The following is an 18209-nucleotide window of genomic DNA, read 5'->3' on the forward strand; positions in this document are numbered from 1 at the left end:
AGTTAATAATGATCTAAGTTTAAGTTTTGTTTCTAGATCTTAAGAGACAGCATCGGTAAAATAGTTCATTATTTTTAAAAAATAGTTTGTGTTTTTTTTCCCCAAAGTAAATTACCTCGCATTTACTTATCTTTAAACTTTTCTTAAAGTTTATGTGATGCTTTTCTGTCAACCCAAATAATCATGTTATAGCCTCTCGTGGTTTAAACACATCCATATAAATTGACTTTTTTTCTTTTCTTGTTCCATTTGACTTTGTGCCATTTATGTTATCTGAGGGCTAGAGATCACACTCTGGTGCACAGGCTTCCTGAAGATGTGTCTTAAAATGACTTAAGAAAGGAGTATCTTCAAGTAGACAGACTATAAGGCTGCACTTTTGCTATCATTTGAAGAGTGTTATAACTTCTTCCTGTCCTCATTGACTCTTCAGCACACTAAAAAATGGCTCCATCATCATCTATGTATGGTGAATGTGTTAAGCAGTTTTAGAATTCCTTAGGTCCTAATAGTTTTCCTGGGTTCAGGAGAACCTTACTAATCATCAAAGATCTAGCTTAAATTTTATTTTCTCTTCAAATGCCTTCTTGATTCCTCCAGATAATTAGACTTTACCTCATTTTTTCCCCATGCTCCTTGCCCACACTTTAGCTGTAACATCAGATTAAAGCACTTGTCTTCACAGAGGTTAGCACAGTGCCCAGAACACAAGGAGCTCAATACATATGTGTGAACAAATTTTTAAAATATGAAGAAGCCAAGTGCTTAGGGGAAAGATTTTACCTTTAACCCAGAACACCTCACCTGGGAATATAATAAGAAGTGTGTGTGTTAAGAATGGGGGATTGTGAGGAGTGAAGTTAATGGAGAGAATTGTGGAAAGGACAAGTGGATAATTCTTACAGTTTTACTTAGAACCTGCCTAAACTAAACTACACCTCTGTACACCTAACCATGTCCTTCTCTCCTCCATTTCATAATACTTTCCTACATCTTCTTCTCACTCTCTCTTCCAACACTTTCTTTTCATACTGTTGTCTCTATGTAACTGAGGAGTTAGAAATGGCCAGGCAGTTTAGGGTTGGGGGACCCTGAGGAAAAAAGAACTGAGCAAACAGGATATGAGAAAAACAAGTTTGCCTTACAGAAAAATTTTCCCTACAGAGAAAACAAGTTAGCTCTATACCTGACCCCCTAAAGTAGGAAACTAAAAAGAAAGAGGGATTGGCTGTTACTAAGGTAGAATTCTTAGAATGAGCCAATGAAGAACAAATACAGGAAGTATAAACTCCTAGACTAGGGAGCTTCAGCAGTAACTTTTTGGGACCCCCCTCCCATGCAGAGACCTTTGCTTTCTTTACACAATAAATCTTTGTACTCTTTTCCTTACTCTTCTGTTGTACGTGATTTTCATTCTTCCACTCCACAGGACAGGCAAAGAACCCAGTAAGGAGAAAATCAGGTATCATAACAAATTTTCCTACATTATGCAGGATCAAATGTAAACTGATAATTACTACTGATGTGGAAAAGATGCAGAAACATAGAATCAAACAAACGTTGCAAAACAAAGAAGTGTGACAATTTAAAGCTGCAATATTCTGATTTGTAAATATCCATTTAAGAAGATTCATTGCTTTTGTAAAGAAGCTGTGTTTTAATTTTTCATAAAGTATAACATAAAATATTAAAAATTTTGAGTACAAATGTTACATAAATGAAATTAAAACAGTCATAGTATTGCTCTTACATGAATTCCTGTCACTCAGGAATTCATGGTTTTCTGCTTATTTACCCATTGTGGGGAGTTTGACAGTGAGTTATTTTTTTCTTAATTTTTTAACAGTTTTTCAGAAGAACAGAAGTGTTTAGGTGGGTTAATATTCTATTGAGTGACAAATGCCTATGACTTTGTTACTATGTATCCACTACTGTTTTGTTTATAGAGCAATCTTTTCTATGAGTTTTCCATTCAATTTTTATGTGTTTTACTTTATTAAAAATAAAATAATTATAACATTTTCCCATTTAGGGAATATTTTATGAGATGGTGTTCAGTTATACAGTAGAATGTTATAATAAAAAAACTGATATGAACAAAATTGATGCGATGTTGACTATTACAAATGGAAATAAAGAAAACACTTTCAGGATTGTGAGTAGGAAATACTGAAGGATAACTAACATAAATTTTAATATTTCATAGAAAATATCAATTCCTGGCACTAATTTCCCCATATACATTTTGAGGATTTTAATGATGTTGCTCTAAGGGATACAAACCTGTACTGTTATCATCTTAACTGCATTTTTGGTCCCATCAGCCTTTTCAAAACAATTTTCAGTCACTGGTGGCATTTTCTCAAAATTAACATGTAGAAAGTAGTGTGCAATTAGTAGAGAGCCTGTACTTCCCCCTCTAGCTGCCCTTTCAGAACATTTTTTTCAGGCTAGTAGTATCAGTCTACCTCATCACATTTTGTTCTCTCATGATTCGGAGCATATGGCCCATCATTATGAGTGAATAGCTACCTATATGGCGTGATGTGAAAACCACCGACATGATCCTTACTTTTTATTATCTCTTATGCATTCTGCCAGTATTCTTGACAAGCTCTTTTATTGTCATCTTTATTGTAATTTTGTACAAACATTTTAACTTTTATTAGCTGCAGTGTCTTGAAATGTACAGTGAGAATAATAAGAGTTATTCTTAGGTTCAAGTGAGATTATTTATATGAAATGTTTAGAAAATCTTAAAGCACCATATGGAGTAAACATGTTAATAACATTAATTTTAAAAATATATATTTGTTGATTGATTTTTATAGAAAGAGAGGAAGGGAGAGGGAGAGAAACATCGATATGTTGTTACACTTATTTATGCAGTCACTTTTTTTTTTCTGTGTACCATCACTGGGGATTGAACTTCCAATTTTGGTGTGTCGGGAAGATGTTCTAAAACCCACTGAGCTACTTGGCCAGTGCTTAATAACATTAATTTTAACTACTACCATGGTGACGGTAATTTCCATTATATTTTTTATGGAAGAAACTACTCACCACTATCTCTGATTCTTCTCCTTTTCAAGGTATAATGGAAGATTGGACTTCCTTTCCCCTTTGAAAATAGGTGTAGCTGTAAGTTACCTTGAATCTACAAAAAAATATGAGCACAAGTTACAAGTGTTACTTCTAGTCAGAGTTCTTAAAAATGTCTTTAGTGTTTTTCCTCATAATTCCCCACAAAAGCTAAATTAAATGACAACTGTCCAAATAGTGGAAACTCTGTCAACTATGTCCTTGAGCTAGGACCATGTGGAGCAGAGCAGCACTCTGCAGTCTACTCAGTGGACATGTAAGACACATAGTATGAGGGAAAATCACTTTACTATTTTCAAGCCAGTGAGATTATGGTGTTGTCTTTTTACCACAGTATATGTTATTTCATCCTGATCACTTTATTTTTATTAATCTCAGTCTTTTGTTATACTGAGAAATTTTTATTGTGGTAAGATACACGTGAATACTATATGTCTTTCCATTTATTTATTTGTGTTTTCATTTTCTTTCAGCAATGTTTTGTTTTCAGTATACAAGTCTTTCATCAACATAATTAAGTTTATTCTTAACTACTCATTCTTTTTTTACAGATCTTATTTGTATAGTGGTAAAATATACATGACATAAAGTTTACCATTTTAAAGCTTTCTAATTGTACAGTTCAGTGGCATTAAGTATAATTGCATGGTTGTGCAACCATCACTTCCATCTTTTTTCAGAAAAATTTATCACTGCAAACTGAAACTCTGTGCTAATTAAATAATAACTCTCCATTTCCCTCATCCTCACCCCCTGGTACTTTTTGTTAATACAAATTTGGCTACTCTGGGAAGTTCATATAAGAGGAATCATGCAATATTTGTCTTTTGTGACTGGCTTATTTCACTCAGCATAATGTCTTTGTTTATGTTGTAATGTGTCATAATTTCATTTGTTTTTAAGGTTGAAGAATAAGGTTGTATGTACATGCCACATTTGTTTATCCATTTAACTGTTGATGGGCACTTAGATTATTTCTACCTTTTGGCTATTGTGAATAATGATACTATAAACATGGGTATACATGCTTTTACTTCTTTTGAGTATATACCAAGAAGTGGAATTGTTGGGTTATATAATTCAGTGTTTAATTTTTTGAGAAACTGTCATACTATTTTCCTTAGCACCCTCATCATTTTACATTCCTACCAGCAATACAAAAGGGTTCCAATTTCTCCATATGTTTGCCAAGGACTTTCTCTCTCTCTCTCTCTCTCTCTCTCTCTCTCTCTCTCTCTCTCTCTCTCTTTCATGCTCTCCTCTCCTCTCTCTCTTTTTTTTTTTAAATAATAAGTGTCAGTAGCTAAGCTCAGCTGGCAGAGAGAGAGGAAGGGAAGGGGAGAGAGAAAGAGGGAGAGGGGAGAAAGGAGGGGAGAGAAAGCAGGGGAGGGGAGGGAAGTTGTTAAGTTTCACAGTATTTGATTAAAACAAAAAGCCAGAAATGAAAGTTAACCCTCCAATCACTTACTGTGATGGTGTATACAAGAGGCTAAAACCAGAAAAAGGGCCACCTCCCCATGTTCCATTTCCCCCTCCCCCCATGGAACAGTACACAGTGAAGGTCAGCTGGATCAATGCAGATTTGGGGTTGGTCTCACTGTTGAGAGAACTACAAACAAATGACTCCAACAGTTTTATGGGCTCCATGGTTGGTGGTTGGCCTAGGGGGAAGGTTAGGAGTGAAAAAATACTGGATATGGAGTCAGAGTGAAGAAAATTGTCTTAAAATTTCCCTTCTCCTTCCTCCATAGGGAAATCTTGGCAAAGGTGCCCGAAGAGGACCTATGGAAGTGTCCATATATGATGAGTCAATGTGAAGAGCATTACCAGCTAGGGGAAACTGAGACCTTGACTGTAACTCTCTTCAGAGATTGTGATGCACTAGCTGTGCCCCAAATCTGATGTGGGGAGGTCAACTTTCCCTCATGAATCTTATCAGGTAAAGCCTTTGTAATTGCCTATGGTCAAGCCTAAAAAAATCACAAATTAGATTTTAACCAGAAGTAAGACTCCTCAGTAGACATCTAATGAGAATGAAGTAGTATCTCTTTGTCATTTTGATTAGCATTTCCCTAATGACTATTGATGTTGAACATCTTTTTTTTTTTTTTAAGTTTCTTTATCTTTATTGTTGAGAATGTTACAGATGTCCTTTTTTTTATCTCCACTGATCCCCTCCACCCTTACATCCATCCCACCCTCAGGCTTTCCCCATACCAATGTCTGTGTCCACAGGTTATGCTTATGAACATAAGTTCTTTTATTTGAACATCATGTTTTTATGTGTTTATTGGCTTTTAAGATAAATTCTTTGGAGAGATGTCTATTTAACTCTTTTACCCATTTTGCAATCAGTTCATTTTTGGGTATTTTTTGTTATTGAATTGTAGGAATTATTTATATATTCTGAATATCAATTTGTTATGACGTATAAGATTTGCAAATAATTTTCCAATTCCATGGTTACCATTTTACTTAGCTGATAGTGTCCTTTAATGAGCAATAGTTTTAAATTTTGATGAAGTCTTTTTTACTTAGTTTTTCTTTTGTTCCTTGCTTTTTGGTGTCATATTGAACAAATCATTGCCAAATCCAGTGTCATGAAGCTTTCCTCCTATGTTTTCTTCAAAGAGTTTTATCATTCTAGCTCTTAAATTTACATCTTTGATCCATTTGGAGCTAATTTTTGTATAGGGTGCAATGTAAAGGCCTAATTTCATTGTTTTGTATGTGTATATACAGTTTTCCAGACACCATTTGGCAAAGAGGCTATACTTTCCCCATTGCATGGTCTTGGCATCCTTATAAAAATGATTTGACTATTTATATGTGGTTAATTTATGGGGTCCATGTTATATTCCACTGGTCTATATATCTGTGTTTATGTCACTACTACACTGTTCTGATTACTGTGGCTTTGTGGTAAGTTTTGAAATCAGGAAGTGTAAACCTCCATTTTATTCCTTTTTCCAGCTTGTTTTGGTTATTTGGGGTCCCTTGTGATTTCATATGAAATTTAAGATAGATTTTTATATATCTCTAAAAAAATTCACTGGGATTTTAGTGGGATTGCAATGAATCTATACAACACATTGGGTAATATTAACATGATTGTCCAATCTATGAACATGGGATTTTTTTTTCAAATTACTTATGTCTTCTTTAAGTTTTTCAGGCATTTGTTGTAGTTTTAAGGGTACAGGGCTTTCACCTTCTTAGTTAAGTTCATTAAAAAATATATATATCTTCATTGATTTCAGAGAGAGGAAGGAACAGGGAGAGAGACAGAGAGGTAGAAACATCAGTGATGAGAGAGTCATTGATTGGCTGCCTGCTGTATGCCCCAGGCTGGGGATCAAGCCCGCAACCTGGGCACGTGCCCTGACCCGGAATTCAACCTCTATCTCCTGGATCCTAGGTCGATGCTCAACCACTGGGCCATGCCTAGCCAGACAGTTAATTTCATTTTTAAGTATTTTATTTTTTGATGTATTTGTGAATGGATTTTTAAATTTTCTTTTTGGATTATTCATTATTAATGCATATAAACACAACTTATGTTGGTGTGTTGATTTTCTTCCATGCAAATTTGCCAAATTGTATGTTAGTTCTAAAAGTGTTTGTGTGTGTGTGTGTGTGTGTGTGTGTGTGTGTGTGTGTGTAATCTTTAGGTTTTTCAGCATTAAAGGACATATGGCCTGCAAACAGAGAAAATTCTACTTCTTTTATACTTAGAATGACTTTTATTTATTTATTTCTTACCTAATTGTTCTGCATTGACCTTTCAACATTATATTGAATAGAAGTTGTGAAAGTGGGCATCTGTGTCTTGATTTTGAACCGCAAAGGGAAACTTTTAATATTTTACCATTGAGTATGATGTTGGTTTCTGTTTTACATACATGGCCTTTATTATATTAAGGAGGTTTCCTTCTATTCCTAGTTTGTTGACTCTTTTTTATCATAAAACTGTGTTTAATTTTGCCAAATACTTTATTCTGTATCAACTGAGAAGACCATGGTTTTTTGTTGTTGTTCTGTTTCATTTTTTCCTTTATGCTATTAGTGTGGCATATTACATTGATAGATTTTCATATGTTGAACCACTGTTAAATTACAGGAATTAATTCTGTTCAGTCATGTTTTATGAATCTTTTAATATGCTGTTGAATTCAGTTTGCCTTAGTCTTTTGCTGAGGAGTTTTGCATCAACATTTATAAGGGATGTTTATATATAGAATTCTTCTTGTAGTGTCTTGTCTGGTGTTCATATTATGGTAACACTGGCCCCAATAGAATGATTTAGGAAGTATTTCTTCTTCAGTTTGTTGGAAGAGTTTGAGAAGGATTGTTTTTAGGTCTACTTTAAAAACTTGGTAGATTTCAACTTCAAAGCAATCTGATCAATGACTTTTCTTTGTAGAAATTTTTTATTACTAATTCAATCTTCTTACAATTCATAGGTCTATTCAAATTTCTATTTCTATTTTTCTTTTTGATGTTTGATTGATTATTTATTCATTTATTTATTTATTTTCTGTTCAAAATAGTACAGATATTCTTTTTTCTCCCCATTGACCCCTCCGACCACGCCCCCACCCCTCTTCTCAGTCCCTAACCACACCATTGTCCCTGTCCTTGAGTTGTGCATATACACATTTAAATTCTTTCGCTAATCCCCTCCCTCCACGCACCCACCCACCCACCATCCTCCTTCCCTCTGAGATTCATCACTCTGATCCCTGCCTACATGTCACTGAATGTATTCTCTTCATCAGTGTATTAAGTTCTTTAGATTCCACAGGTAAGTGAGATCATGTAATGTTTGCCTTTCTCTGCCTGGCTTATTTCGCTTAGCACAATATTCTCCAGGTCCATCCATCCTGTCCCAAAGGGATGGGACCCTTCTTCTTTACAGCTGCATACTATTCCATGGTGTAAATATCACACAGCTTTTTTATCCACTCATCTACTGATGGGCACTTGGGCTGTATCCAGATCTTAGCTATTGTAAATTGTGCTGCTATGAACATAAGGCTGCATATATTCTTTCTGATTAGTATTTCAGGGTTCTTAGGATATATTTCTAGAAGTCGAATCATGGAGTTAAAAGGCAGTTCTATTTTTAATTTTTGAGGAACATCCATACTTCCATAGTGGCTACACCAGGCTGTATTCCTGCCAGCAGTGTACCAGGGTTCCCCTTTCTCTACATCCTTGCCAGCACATGTCATTTGTTGATTTGTTGATGGTAGCCATTCTTACAGGTATGAAGTGATACCTCATTGTGGTTTTAATTTGCATCTCTCTGATGATTAGCAACATTGAGCATATTTTCATATGTCTCTTAGCCATTTGTATGCCATCTTTGGATAAGTGTCTGTTCAGGTCCTCTGTCCATTTTTAATTGGATATTTTGTCTTCCTCTTCTTGAACTGTATGAGTTCTTTATAAACTTTGGAAATAAACCCCTTATCAGATACATTCTTAGGAAATATGTTCTCCCATACCATGGGTTTCCTTTATATATTAAGGCTGATTTCTATTTTTTTTTTCTTTTTCTTTTTTTTTAAATATATCTTTATTGATTTCAGAGAGAGGAAAGGAGAGGGAGAGAGAGAGACAGAAACATCAATGATGAGAGAGTCATTGATCGCATTGATGGAGCCCACAACCCGGGCATGTGCCCTGACCGGGAATCGAACCCCAATCGCCTGTATCCTAGGTCGACGCCCAACCGCTGAGTCACGCCCAGCCGCGCAAGGCTGATTGATTTCTTTTGATGTACAGAAGCTTTTTAGTTTGGTGTAGTCCCATATGTTTATTTTGTTCTTTTGTTTCTCTTGCTCTAGGAGATGTATCAGTGAAATTTCCACTATGTGAGATTTCTAAGACTTTGCTACCTATGTTTTCTTCCAGGATTTTTATGGTTTTGTGACTTACATTTAAGTTTTTATTACCCATTTTGAGTTTATTTTTCTGTATGGTGTAAATTGGTGGTCTAGTTCATTTTTTTTCTGTGTAGCTGTCCAATTTTCCCAGCACCATTTATTGAAGAGATTGTCTTTACTCCATTATATGCTCTTGCTTCCTTTGTCAAATATTCACTGACCATAATTCTGCAGGTCTATTTCTGGGTTCTCTGTTCTGTTCCATTGATCTATATTTCTGTCATTGTACCAATACAAGGATGTTTTGATTTCAGTGGCTTTGTAGTACAGTTTAATATCTGGTAAAGTGAGCCCTCACACTCTGTTCTTCTTTCTCAAGATGACTGTGGCTATTCGAGGTCTTTTTTGTTTCCATATAAATTTTTGGAATATTTGTCCTTGCTCTGGGAAATATGCTGTTGATATTTTAATGGGAATTGCATTGAATCTATAAATTGCATTGTGTAGTCTGGACATTTTAATTATCTTAATTCTTCCAATCCATGAACATGGTATATTCTTCCACTTGTTTATATCTTCCTCTATTTCTTTTTTCAGTGTCCTGTAGTTTTCTAAGTACAGGTCTTTTACATCCTTGCCTTGGTTAAGTTTATTCCTAGGCATCTTATTTTTTTAGTTGTAAAAATGGTACTGTATTTTTAGTTTCCCTTTCTGAGAATTAGTTGGTGTATAAAAATATCAGTCATTTCTGGATGATAATTTTGTATCCAGCTACCTTCACAAATTCATTTGTCAATTCTAGTAGTACTTTGATGGAGTCTTTAGGATTTTCTATGTACAATATCTTGTCATCTGCAAATTATGACAGTTTTACTTCCTCCTTTCCAATTTGGATACCTTTGATGTTTTCTTCCTGTCTGATGGCTGTGGCAAGGACTTCCCATACTATATTGAATAAGAATGGTGAAAGTGGACAACCCTGTCTTGTTCCTGATTTTAAGGGAAATGGTTTTAGTTTTTGAGCATTAATTATGATGTTGGCTGTAAGTCTGTCATATATGGCCTTTATTATGTTGACTTATGTTGCTTTTATTCCGACATGCTGAGTATTTTTATCATAAATGGGCATTGGATTTTATGAAATGCCTTTTCTTCATCTATTTATATAATCATATGATTTTTGTCCTTCATTTTGTTTATGTGATGAATCACATTTATTGATTTGTAGATATTATACCAGGTTTGCATCCCTGGAATAAATCCCACTTGGTTTTGGTGTGTGATCTTTTTAATGTATTGCTGGATCCAGTTTGCTAGTATTTTGTTGAATATTTTAGCATCTGTGTTCATCAGGGACACTGGCCTCTAATTTTCTTTCTTTATAGTGTCTTTATCTGGTTTTGGGATTAGGATGATGCTGGCCTCATAAAAAGAGTTTAGGAGTTTTTCTTCTTTTGAATTTTCTGGAACAGTTTGAGGAGAATAGGTGTTAATTTTTCTTTCAATGTTTGGTAAAATTCACCTGTAAACCTGTCTGGTCCAGGACTTATGTTTGCTAGGTGTTTTTTGATTACTGATTCAATTTCATTTGTTGTTATCAGCCTATTCAGGTTTTCTGCCTCTTCCTGATTTAGGTTTGGAAGATTATATGCTTCTAGGAATTTGTCCCATTTCACCTGTGTTGTCTAATTTGTTGGCATATAGTTGCTCATAGTATTTTCTTACAACCCTCTGTATTTCTGTTGCGTCAATTGTTATATCACCTCTTTCATTTCTGCTTTTATTTATTTGGGTACTTTCTCTTTGTTTCTTGGTGAGTCTGGCTAAAGGTGCATCAGTTTTATTTATCTTTTCAAAAAAACAGCTCTTGGTTTCACTGATATTTTGCATTGTTTTTTAGACTCTATGCTGTTAATTTCTTCTTGATCTTTATTATTTCCTTCTTCCTACTTCTTGGGGCTTTTCTTGCTGTTTTTGTCTAGTTCTTTTAGTTGTTGTTTTAGATGGTTTAGTTGAGCTTTTTCTTCTTTCTTAAGGTATAGCTGTACTGCTATGAACTTTCCTCTCAGGACCGCCTTTGCTGTGTCCCATAGGTTTTGTATTGTCTGCTCATTTTCGTTTTTTTCCATGAAGTGTTTGATTTCTCCTTTGATCTAATTGGTAACCCATTCCTTGTTTAATAATATGGTATTTAGCCTCCACATGTTTGGATATTTTTGAGTTTTTGTTTGTTTGTTTGTTTGTTTTTATAATGGTTGATTTCTAGTTTTATGGCATCGTGATCAGAGAAGATGCTTGATATGATTTCAATCTTCTTGAATTTGTGGAGACTTGGCTTGTGCTCTAAAATGTGGTCTATTCTTGAAAATATGTCATGTATACTTGCGAAATATGTATATTTTGCTGCTCTGGGAAGAAATGTTCTGTAAATGTCAATTAAATCCATTAGATCTAGTGTGTCATTTAAGGTTTGTGTTTCCTTGTTGATATTTTGTCTTGATCAGTCCAGTAGTGACAGTGGGGTGTTCAAATCCCCCACTATGATTGTGTTGCTGTCGATCTCCCCCTTAAAGTCAACCAAGAAATTATTTATATATTTAGGTGCACCTATATTGAGTGCATATATATTTATGAGAGTTAGTTCTTTCTTTTGGATTGATCCCTTTAGTATTATGTACTAAGCATCTTCGTCTTTTGTTATAGTCTTTGTTTTGAATCTATTTTGTCAGAAATGAGTATAGCTACTCCAGGTTTTTTTTCATTTCCATTTACATGGAATATTTTTTTTCATCCCTTCACTTTTAGCTTGTGTGAATCTGTTGCTCTCAGGTGGGTCTCTTGTAGACAACATATATTTGTGTCCTGTTTTCTTATCCATTGAGCTACCCTATGTCATTTGATTGGAGCATTTATTCTGTTTACATTTAAGTTTACTATTGATATATAATTATTTATTGCCATTTCCCCCCCTTTATGCTGATATACCTTTCTCTCAATATTTCTTCTATTTCTTAGAGCAGCCCTTTTAGCGTTTTTGCAATACTGGTTTGGTGGTACTGAACTCCTTTAGCTTTCTTTTGTCGGGAAGCTCTTTCTTTCACTTTCAATTTTAAATGATAGCCTTGCTGGATAAAGCAGTCTTGGTTGCATGTTCTAGCTTTTCATTACTTGGAAAACTTCATGCCACTCTCTTCTGGCCTGAAGTGTTTCTGTTGATGAATCTGTTGTCAGCCTTATTGGGGTTCCTTTGTAGGTCACTGCTTGTCTCTCTCTTGCAGCCCTTAACATTCTCTTTGTCCTTAACATTTGCCATTTTAAATATGATGTGTCTTGGAGTGGGTCTATTTGGGTCTCTCTTGTTTGGAACCCTCTGTGCTTCCTGAACGTGTGTGGCTTTCTCCCTCGCCAGTGTAGAGAAATTTTCTGCTATTATTTCCTCCACCAAGTTCTCTATCCCTTGCTCTCTTTTCTCCCCTTCTGGTACCCCTATGATGCGAATGTTGTTTTGCGTCATGTTGCCCCAAAGCTCCCTTATACTGTCCTCATGCTTTTCAAGCGTTTTTTTTTTTTTTTCTTTTTGCTGCTCTGATTGAGTGTTTTTTTCTATCTTATCTTCTAAGTTATTCTATTCTCTTCTTCATTGATCCTGCTTTTAATTCCTTCCAGCATTTTCTTGATATCAGATATAGTATTCTTCATATCTGCCTGATTCTTTTTTACAGTATTCAGTTCTTTTTTCATGTTCTCACTAAGTTTCTTGACCTTTCTATTAAGTGTCTTGTTGATCTCAATTTCCTTGAGCATATTTATAACCAATACTCTAACCTCTATTTCTCATCACTTGCTTAACTCCATGGCATCAAGGTTTTTTTCTGGCCATTTTTCCTTTTCTTTAGTGTGGAGGTTGTTTCTTTGTGTCCCCTTTTTGGTGTCTCTTAGTGTTTGTATCTGTATATTAGATATATTTGCTGTCTCCCAGTCTTGTGGGGTCGGATTCTGTAGTGTATGTCCAGTGGAGCCCAGAGGTGTCTTTTCCTTATACTTCTGAGCTATTTGCTCTAGGTGTGTCCCTTTTATGGGTGTCCTTTTCGTGGGTTATTTGGGCTCTCCTGTTGTGATTGGGTCTAGATTGTTGTTGACCTGTTCTTGGGTGAACTCTCCTTTGAGGTTGGCTAACTGTGTGTCTCAGACCTAACCATGTCATATGAGCTGTTGTATGGGTGCTAGCAAGGCAAGACAATATACAAACAAACTGACAGGAGGCAAGCAGTATCTTACAAAGTATCTTGACAATCAAAATGAAAGAATCCCAAGTGAAAGCAGAATTGGGAGAGTGAAGTGAGAATACAATTGGTAAAGCAAAAAAAATATAAAAAAGAACAAAAAAAATTAAAGAGAGAAAAAAATTGAGAGAAAGAAAAGGATATTTTTGCTAATAATAATGAAAAATTAAAAGTAACATACTAAAATAAAAAGCAAAATATAGAGAAGCTACTTGGACATGAAAGGGGCAGTCAAAAGATTCTGTAAGAAGGGCAAGCAATAAATTAAGGGTAGAGTGTAGGAATAAGAAAATAGTTGAAAATGAAAAAATAAAAGTACAATAAAGAGACCAACATGAGCAAAAAACAAACAAAAAGACAGAAGGGAGATAAAAAAAAAAAAAAAGAAAGAAAAAAAAAAAGAAAGAACTGGAAAAAAGTTATGCAAATGGGACAAGCAGAAACAGAGAGATAAAGCAATGGTAGGGAGAGAGTCCAATAAGAGGTATGGGGGAAACGATAGAGAAAAGCAGGAAACTTATTGGTTATACTGATAATATCCCAGCAATTAAGTAGGGAATATCCAGAAACTCTTTACAATAGAACAAAAAAGAAAACAAAACAAAACAAAAGCAAAAAGAAAAAAAAAAAAAGCAAAGCAAATTAAAAAAATAATTAAATTTTTTTTTTTTAATTTTAAAAATTTAAAAAGAAATTTTTTTTCCCCTTTCTCTTTTTTTTCTGTAGGAAAAAAAATGTACATCAGAGTTTCATCTAATCAGCTTATGTTGTTTGTGGCTCACTGTTTTTTTATGCTGTTTTCAGTTCTCCTGGGAGGTACTTGTGTATCAGCCAATGTCAGGAGCTGTCTAGGTTTAGCTCCGGTGTTGTTAGGTAGATGGCTGATGTGAGGCTCTCTGTGGATCATTTTGCATCCCCCTTGTGGTTGCCTGGTCTTACTCCAGAATCTTCTGAAGAATCTTTAGGGTGCAGGCCAACTAGTGTAGCTTGGGACATCTCTCCCTTTAATTAAAGGTTTTGCTGTTAGGCACTCACTGGGGGGAAGTTAGTCTCTGCTTCAAAACCTGCTCCTCAGTCTCTACCCTGTCCTCCGATTCTAGTCCCCCATGTAATGTCCTGCTCCACTTTCAGGCTGACTTCAGTCTATTGCCTTTCCTTTATGGGCAGTTTCAGCAGACTGGGCTCAGTGGGCTCAATTCTAAAAAAAAAATTCTCATGAGCACTTTGTCTGCCCAGCTCCCAGAAGGTGTTTTAAACTTTTTCTCCAGTTCCCTAACAATAGTCCCTGAGAGTCTTATTCTTTATTGCCCTCCTGTGAGTTGTTGTCCTTTCCCCCTCAGGACTGTGCCCTGCCAAGGATATCTGGGGCCTCAGTGAGCTGAACCAACCCCTTTCCTGTCAGGGGTGATGCTCCTAGCCTGCAGGAGACCTAGGTGTGCTCTGCCTCTCCTTTCCCAGAACTGGTTGGCTGATTGTGTGGGGCTCCCTAATTTCAAAGTCTCCACAATGCAGCCATAAGTCCCAGCTTTTGCTGGTTTTTCTCCCCAATGCAAGCCAGGAAGGTGGATGCCTGTTCAGAGATCAAACATTCAAAAAGGCACAAAGCAACACTCAGGCAGAGAATCTACTCTTCATGGTCCTGCTGCCCCTGAACCTAGGCATCAAGCAGGAGGGGTCAGAAAGTCAGCCCCTTGCAGCTCCCCTGCACAGCTGATCTCAGTAAAGCTAAGGCGGCTCCTTGTGTGCTATCCCAGCACCCCTCAGGGCAGGTCAAAAATCCCAGATTTGCCCCTCCAGGAGCTCAAGGGGCCAGAGAACCTATTATCACCACAGGCAGCTCCAGTCTGTCTGTGGGGGCTGGAGGGCTCTCTTCCCCTTCCCTGAACCACACAGATCAAATGCTTTCTAGGGTTCTACACAGTGCCTATAGAAAGGCAGAAGGTCCCTGTGTGTGGCTGCTCAGTGCAGTCCTTTGGCCCCTTTCTATTCAGAAGCCACACACTGTGGGGCAGCCTTTCCTATGGTCAGCATCCTGTGTGAAAGAAGCCTGTCAGGGCTGCCATTAGAAGCTTTGTTTCACTAGGAAGGCATGGTCCCCTCCTTGCAGACACACTGTTCCCCTGGGGCTCTCTACCCTCCCTGTGTGGCACTCCTTCCATTCTCCTCTGCCCTGGGTTTGAGAATCCAGCTTTTAGATGCCAGTCCATACTCTCAATAGGAGGGAGCTTTGCATCCTGTAGCCATAGGGCCTCAGAGCCCAGCACATACTTAAGGGGGGACTCCCTCTTTCTATGGCTCCCCCTCTCTTACCAGACTCTATGATGTTTCTTCAGTGCTCCCTACTTGAAATATGTCCACTCAGGTATATTTCTCTGTTTTTTCCAAGCTAGTTATACAGTATTTTAGCAGTTGATGGAGTCCGTGGCTGAGAGCATGGGGGCTCTGCTTCTCGTCACAGTACCGCCTTCTTTCTCCCCCTCAAATTTTATATTTCTTTATGAGTCAGTCTTGGTAGGTGATACCTTTTCTAGGAATTTGCCCATATCGTCTAGGTTACCTAACTGATTGGTGTACAGTTGTTCAAAGTAACATTTTATAATGTATTTTTATTTCTGTAAAATTGTTAGCAAAGTCTCAACTTTCTGATTTTAATTATTTTTTAACTCTATTTTTCCTTAGTAATGTATTTAAAAATTTACCACTTTTCAAAGATCCAACTTTTTGTTTATAAATTTTGTGTATTGTTTTAACATCTATTTAACTTTTCTCTCATGTATACTGTTTCTTTTGTTCTGGTAGCTTGGGTATAGTTTGTTTTTCTTTATCTTTTTCCTTAAGATATAAACTTAGGTTGTTGATTTCTGATCTTCTTTATTTTTAAATGTAAGTATTTATAACTATAACTTCTCCCCTGTAGCACTGCTTTTACTGTATCTCATAAGTTTTGGTGTACTTTGTTTTTGTTTTCATTTTGCTCAAGTTTTTTTCTAATTTCCCTTGGGATTTCTAACCATGCCTTCCTCAGACTTGGGCAATTCTGTGTCAATATTTTTTCAGATAGTGTCTGCCATTTTGTCTCTTCTTTCTGGAACTCTCATAAAGCATTTATTCATCTACCAAGTGGTGTCCCAGAAGTCCCTTAACTCTGTTGACTTTAATTCTTTTTTTTCTGCTATTAAGACTAAAATTTCAAATGTTTTACATTCAAGTTTCCTGATTATTTCATTTCATTTGCTTGCTCAAGTCTATTGTTGAATGCCTCTAGTGAAATTTTCAGTTTAGTTTTTATTCTTTTTTCTTCAGAATTTGTTTTGTTCTTTTTTAATAATTTCTGCCTCTCTGTTGATATCTGATTTTATTCATATATTATTTTCTTATTTTCTTTAGTTCCCCTCCCCCATGGTTTCCTTGAGCTCTCTGAGCATATTCAAACAGTTGTTTTAAGGTATCTGTTTAGTAATTCTGATGCTTATATTTCTTCAGAGATGTTTTCTGCTATTTTTTTGAAAGGGCCACATGTTCCTGTTTCTTTTTATGCTTTTTGTTGTTGGTGGTTTTTTCTTTGTTTCTGAAGAAACAACCATTTTCCCCAATTTTTGCAGACTGTTTTTTTTACTGGAGAAGTCCTTCACTAACTAGTTGGACATTGGTTTCAAACCTTGGTATTAGCCCCAGGACAAAGCTGAAAGTGCATTCATAACCTTTTTTACTGTGTTTCTCATTTGGGCTGGTGTTTAGCTTTTTTGCTTTCCCTGAATACATAGATGCTTGAAAAAGTCAAAATTTCCCAGAGTTTTACCCCAGCTTCACCTTGTGGTCTTCAATAATCTATTGTACTTCTCCTATAAACTCTTGGCCCAGGCATCTGTAGTTTCTCTACAGCTTTTATGACCTCTGTTTGCTGTTTTCTGCTGCTCCCAAGCTTAAAGTCTGAGTTATGTTACTCTCCACCTCAGCTCTGGGTTAGGCAAAAAGAGACCAGTACTTCAGACAATTCCCAGACAGGTTAAAACCTTGCAAATTTGGTCTGATCTCCCCCAGTTTGGGGTATGAACTTGAGAACTGGGCTGAAGCTTTGGCAGAAAAAGGTAAGGTTACATCAGGGAGGGGATGGAGCAAAGAAGAGGAAAAGTGCCATGAAATTTCCTATTGATTGGAATATTGCTTTTCTTAATTGGGCATTTGCTTGGTTGCTAAAGAATTTTGTTTTCCAGAGCTCCTATAAGGTTATTTTATCAATTATTTTGTTTGTTTGTTTGCTGGTTTTCTATTTATATATGGAGGAACAAGGACTTGAGGCTTCATATTCTGCCATTTTGCTAGAGTATTTTTATTGCATATTTAAAAAATTTTAATTCTGCAGTCTATGCTTTTGCTATATCATCTCTCTGTCATTTGTAAATTATGTTTGTATTAAGCAGGACAGGACTAAGTGGGACGGCTTATGGCAGATCCTTGGAAAACTCTCCAATTTTGTCATTGATCCATTCTTTAAACAGTATGTTTTAAGATCAGTCATCAATTGAGGCAGTCAACCCCAACCATGATATCTAGGTCACATAATTTTACTTGTATCATTATTTGCTTTAATTATGATAATAAGCAATAACTTGGGAATTTTTCTGATCTACTAATCTTGTAACTCACTTGAAAATAAGGAAAGTTAATTTGTTTCCCTTACTCTCAGAACTATTTCTGGCTTCCTAGTGATCACTAATTTCTTTGACACAGTTTCTTAAACTATTTTTTTAATTTAAAATTTATTTTTAAGTTACAGTTTACATTCAATATTATTTAGTATTAGTTTCAGGTGTACAGCATAGTGATTAGAAAATTCAAAACTCACAGTTTTTCCAGTACTCACCTGGCACCATACAGAGTTTTTACAATATTATTGACTATGCTGTATTTACATCTCTAAGACTATTGTAAC

General features: G+C 35.9%; 1 long non-coding RNA gene across 1 annotated transcript in view; it reads left to right on the forward strand.

The window, feature by feature from the left end:
- LOC107527566 (uncharacterized) overlaps positions 1-18209 on the forward strand; it is a 169340-nt gene that overhangs the window by 39317 nt on the left and 111814 nt on the right. Inside the window, exon 3 of the long non-coding RNA XR_015713702.1 lies at positions 4854-5041. This is a non-coding gene — a long non-coding RNA (uncharacterized LOC107527566). The remainder of the gene's footprint in view (positions 1-4853; positions 5042-18209) is intronic.

This window comes from Miniopterus natalensis, chromosome X (genome assembly GCF_054644295.1).
Source record: "Miniopterus natalensis isolate mMinNat1 chromosome X, mMinNat1.hap1, whole genome shotgun sequence".
NCBI classification, from domain to species: Eukaryota; Metazoa; Chordata; class Mammalia; order Chiroptera; family Miniopteridae; genus Miniopterus; species Miniopterus natalensis.